This window comes from Gossypium arboreum, chromosome 10 (assembly GCF_025698485.1).
Source record: "Gossypium arboreum isolate Shixiya-1 chromosome 10, ASM2569848v2, whole genome shotgun sequence".
Lineage (NCBI taxonomy): Eukaryota > Viridiplantae > Streptophyta > Magnoliopsida > Malvales > Malvaceae > Gossypium > Gossypium arboreum.
Window position 1 is genome coordinate 8,404,552 of NC_069079.1, and position 5,986 is coordinate 8,410,537.

Here is a 5,986-nt window from a genome sequence, read left to right on the forward strand (position 1 = left end):
TTTAGAGAGCCACTATAATTGAAGCAATTCATTCCATGAAAAGTGTGGAAAATCGTTGAACTTGGAAATTTTAAAGAGTGTGGGTGGGTGGAACTTTTGCAGAATAAGGGCCATTTTATGTTCCTTTGCTCCTGATGTTAGGGTATTTATAGGAGAAGAGAATTTATATGTATGGTTATAATAGGATGATAGATGTCAATTTAAGACGATTTAAATAGAGTAAATTATATATATGTGAAATGTGGTGTGGTTAAAAAGTCTTCCCAATATACTAAATTGTGTTACCCCCTACTAAATATGACGCTCAAGTGAAATGATAGAGTCGAATTGCCAAATTTCTCTAGTGATGAATTGTTGTGACGGGGGTCCATTCCAAGGCGAGAGTATAGCAAAGGGACTTCCAACTTTTACAATTAGTACAATTTTCGTCCTTTTTACCATTAAAACTATAATGCTCTTTCTTTTTTTTCTTTTTCTTTTTTTAATTATCTTTTGTTAATGTACCGAAATAAATACCAGATGTTTGTTTCATTAAAATTTATTAATTGAACTTGTCATACCAAAATAATTATAATTATATATATATTACAAATGTACCAAAATACTTACATGTTAGGGGTCATTTCAAAGATTTTATTATAGTAAACTTTTTTTGTGGTCAACAGATAATGCTAAATCATATATATCCTGAATTTTCTTTGCATCTTAAGCATTAAGGATTCCTAGACAACATTGGATTCAGTATTCTAAACACTTATTAATGGATTTTATTTAATTAGCCTAATAAATAAGTACGTTAAAAATTGAGATTTCAACTGCCGCCTCTGATTCCGACATCTCTTAGGTTTGCCCTAAAATCCTTATATAATTTTTAGTTCAAAATGGGATCAACAATATAGTTTGGTCCATCTCAACTCTCTCAACCCATTTAGCTTTATAATTATAATAACATGTAAATAATAGCCCTTTTTAAAGTGGTCGAAAAAGCATGCATCCAACTTTAAAGCACACCAATACTTTTAACAAACCCAAAACATATAATTAATTTTAATACAAAAAAAGGAAAGGCATTAAGGCAGGACATATATATATATATATATATATATATATATATCTATCTAGTTATTGTATGTCGTGTCTCCCCATAATTTGTCAATCCGGATTTCATCTAATTTCATGTCTGCTAACTATAATTAAGATCAGCATTAAGCATACTTTCTAATTAAGTATGTGGTTAACAAATATCTAAAGATGCTCATGGTTGGATTACTCCCTACCTGATTATTACACAAGTATTTATAAACGAGAGATAAAAATATTTATTTACTTTTTTACTTAATTCAACATTCATTAATTACATTTTTATAAATACTAAATAACTATAATTATCCTTTAATTAATCCAAAATTTTGAGGATTGAATGGATCTTCTGGAAACTTATTGATTTGAAACTTCTTAGTAAAATAAAGGCTACGTGTAACATGGTGTGATAAGTGATGGTCTATTTCTAAAATTATGATAGCGACTAATTCCAGATGTCAAAAAACTAATGGATTTACATTATTGGCTTGGGTTTCAAAGACTAATAATATCTTGGTATATTCAAAAAGCTCCATTGCCTTAAACAAAGGGTGGAGATTATTAGAGAACAAGTGTAGGGTTAATAATTGAGCACCTGAGCCAGAGGCTGCCTTCAACTTTCACCCACTCTTTTTGGGTCCTTTTTCATACTAACCTTTTTATTTATGAGGACAAGCAACTATTAAAGTTCGGTTCTCATAACTTGTTTTATTTAGTGGTTAATTTATAATATAAATTATATTGGTAATTATTCTATTATTAATAAAGTTTTTTTCATTTAATTATTCAAAATTTTTAAGTACTTGTTGTTAGATGGTTAATAGAAAGATGACATAATAATATCTATAATTAACATAATAATAAATTTAGTTCTCAATGTTTACACTTTGTATCAACTTAATTTTAATTTTAAAATTTTAACCTTCAATGTTTACATGTTACATAATTTTATTTTTTACATGAAATTATTATTTAAAACACAATAATTTTATTTTTACATGAAATTATTATTTAAAACACAATTTGTAAATTAGAAATAAAAACAAAATTATTGTTTTAAATATTAAACTAGACAATCTTCAAATACATTTTTACTTCCAATGATAATTAATTCAATTTTTATTAGTTTGAGATGATCGCCATTGATGAAGCAAATTAATGGTAAAAATAAAATTAAAATTTTTCAAGCTATTAGATTGAATTAAGGAAGCGAGTTTTTATTTTCAAGCAATCGAATAGGCTTTTTTCAAAATTTGGGTTGTTTTGTTTCTTTTTGTTGTTCATTTTTTCATTGAATCAAACGAGGGACAATGTCGAAAATGTTTCAAAGAAATACAAAACTATAAAATGATCAAATTATATAATGTGTAAATGTTGAGAATTCAAATTTTTAAACTAAAAATTTAATTGGCACAATTTATAAATATTGAGGATTAAAGTTATTATTATGCCATTTTTAAAAGTTATTATGTTAACTTTTCTCTAAAATTTAATTAATAGTGAAAAATCAAATAATTAAATAACTATTTTGTAACTTTTATAATTATATTACTAAAAAATTGTAATTACCATTATAATTTAATTAATATAGGGACTTGTTTGGAGTCCAAAATTTGTTGTTCAAAACTTATTTAGAATATGTATAATTATATGGATATACTTTGTAACAATTCATGATAATATTTTCATCCAAATATTTCACTCTCGTTATGTAATAAATATTACATGATTTCCAACGTAAGCATTCAGTAAATAATTATTAACTCCACTTTCAATATGCTTTCTTCCAATTAATTAACTCACACATCCAACATTTATCATAATTAACTTTCATTTTCAATATTTATTCTTGTGAGAATTATGCTTATGGTTAAATTCGTATAATCATTCTTAGTTAAATCATTACAAAAATAAAAAAAAAATTCTAAAAACTTTAAAATATTCATAATTTTATTTTAAAAGTTCATTTTATTTTGAATGTGAGCGAATGTCTTTTGAAGTTATCGTGGAGGCCCCTTCAACTAACAACTTACCTAACAAGTGGACCATATCAAGTCCCAACCATTACAACCCATCTAAGATGACTCAAGACACATTATAGTGCCATTTTACCTAGATCTATAGCATCAAGCCACTTAGTTTTGACCCACAAATCCGAACTTAATACATGGCTTCTTGAGATAAGAACAATTAACGTATATAAGCCCTAGAGCCTAAGGAAAAGATTAGATAATCAACTACCTTCATCCTTCTTGCCAAACTTAAATTCCCTTTCCCCTATTCTACAATCACTTCGGCCACCCATCTTGCCAAACCTAAATTCCCTTTCCCCCTTTCTACAACCACTCCGACCACCCATCTCACTATTTCTCCCTTGCCAACCCATTTGTGTATCAACAAATTTGTTATTCTTATTTTATAATCTTTTTGAGTTTATCATGTAACAAACTTAATTCTGAAAACATTTTTGTATAGGCACTAAAAGATATTGTTGATACACCTTTAATGGTGGAGACAACTGGAGTCCCAACAATGGTTCCACCAACTCTTGGAAGGGGAAAGAGGAGTAAGCCAATCCAAGTTGTTAACATTTGGTTGATGAACAACATTAAACTTAACATGTGGTTGTTTTTGTCTTAAAACTTGATCTGTCGTAATTTGATACATCAAATTATGCTCTCAATTACACGTAAAGAGTTTATTTTCAAGCAATTTAGGTGTTTTTTATTTACTTTTGTCATTTTTTAATTTTTGTTGTTAAAAAATTATTTTTGAGTTTTATGCTCTTTTGAGACCCAAAGTAGCCAAATGTTCCATAAGGAACCTAACAATGTGTTTGCGTGGTGTAGGGAGTCAATAATTGTTCGAACGTGAAGAAAACATCAGTTAGAAAGGAGGTGTTGCGATATTGAAGCATGGAAGTTGTGATAACCCTAACAGTGCTGAAGTGAGGAAAATTAAGTCCGACTATAATGATATCGTGATACCAGAGCCTAGGAATCACGATACTGAGACCCCCCCAGCATCGCAAGTTCAAGACTATTTTGGGTATCATGATATCACTACCTGATAGGTGAAAACTGCTGGATTTGGTGGCCTTAGTGTAGTATTTTCGTCTAAGTACACTTGTAATTTTTTCGAATAGATTGGTTAATAAAATTATTATGAATTGCATTAATACTTTGTATATTATCTTCACATGGTTTTTGCATGCAAAGCAAAATGGAAGCAGATGTTGCTCACTGATTTTCAAATGTTTAACTAATACTAAGTGGTATTACGTAGTTGGATCGTGATAAGTCGTAATTTATACATATTTTTATCCCATGCTTAGTACATTTTTGGATGAATTATCATTAGATTTGTGGAATTTGATTCTCCTAATCCTTTAATTTCATGTTTTATACTTAGGTGAGCATAGAAGAGTAAAAAGAGCGAGAAACGGGCCAAAAAAGGAGAAAATGGGTCAACGTGGGAAATCAACACGGCCTGGACTTCCTCACACGGCTAGACCACACGCCCGTGTCTATTTAGCAGACTCTAACACGACCTAAGCCACCCCACATGGGCGTGTCACACGAGTGTGTCCCTGTCGAGCCCAAGTTTAGTTCTACTCAGAAAATGCCACTTTTGATGGTTTTGAAGCATTCTAAAGCCTATATAAACACCCTAAGAGGCACCTAGAGAAGGACACACGGAGTGGGAGGTAAGGAATTACTCGAAGAAAGCCGATTAATCCATCTCAGAAGTTGAATTCTCCTTCAAGACTGAAGATCTGCCTTCAATTTTCTTCAGGGATTTTTTTTGGGCTTCTTTATGTTTTGTTATCATTATTCTTCTGATATGTTTTCTTTTACACATATGAACTAAATCCCCTAAATACCTAAGGGGATGAAACCTAAGACGGATCTTGTTACTATTTTTTGAATTATATGATAAATACTTGATTTATTCTTAATTATGTGTTCGTAATTCTTAATTTAATATTCCAGGATATTAATTCAAGTATTGATGTGCTTATTCAAAGGAGCAAAAGTCCTTGTCTAAGAGTAGATTTAGCATAATTAAGCAGAGTTGATTGCACCCCTAGACATAGGGCGACATAAATCTGCCGGATTAGGGTCAAACCTAATAAGGGAATCCATAGATCGAGTTAATGCAACACTAGGGGTTTTAATTAGAAAGAGATTTCAATTAATCAACCTAGGGTTAAACGTTGTTAGTCTCGAGAGAGATAATAATATAAATTAAGAATTTCTACAGATCGAGTCAAGTGAATAAATCGTCTAGTTTAGAGTCAAATAACAAATGAAATCTAGGTGGATTCTTCTTTGGGTATTGTCTAAATCAATCAGTTTTCCCAAAAGTATTTACCTAATTTACTTCATGTGCATTCTTAGTTGAGTGAATTAGTTTAGTTAAAAAAACACCCTTAAATTCTTAAACAGTGGTTGAACTCATTACCACGAGGGTCAATCACCACTTAGGAACAAATGACCGAAAAATTTTTACTTAAATAATTTTCGCCGACTAAAACGGCTAAATTAAAGAATGATATTTCTTCTTTTGTGCAGATGGATTTAGAAACACTCTACGATGCATGGGAGAGATACAAGGATCTGTTGAGAAGATACCCTCACCATGGGTTACCTTTATGGTTACAGGTTCAGACGTTTTACAACGGTGTGAACCCCTCAACAAGGCAACTTATCGACGCTGCCGCTGGTGGAACTTTAAACAACAAAACACCTGAAGAGGCTTATGGATTTATTAAAAAGATGTCACAGAATAACTATCAGTGGCAAGTCATGAGAACAAAGCCGACAAAAGCAGTCAGTATTTTCAACCTCGATGCAGTCACTATGTTATCAAACCAGGTAGAACTTTTAAATAAAAAGATTTATGG

General features: G+C 30.5%; 1 non-coding gene across 1 annotated transcript; it reads right to left on the reverse strand.

Annotated features, from left to right (window-relative positions):
* Positions 1-5,621: 5,621 nt before the first annotated feature.
* LOC128283053 (small nucleolar RNA R71) lies at positions 5,622-5,728 on the reverse strand. Its single transcript, XR_008273394.1, has one exon. It is a non-coding gene; the product is annotated as a small nucleolar RNA R71 (small nucleolar RNA).
* Positions 5,729-5,986: the final 258 nt, after the last annotated feature.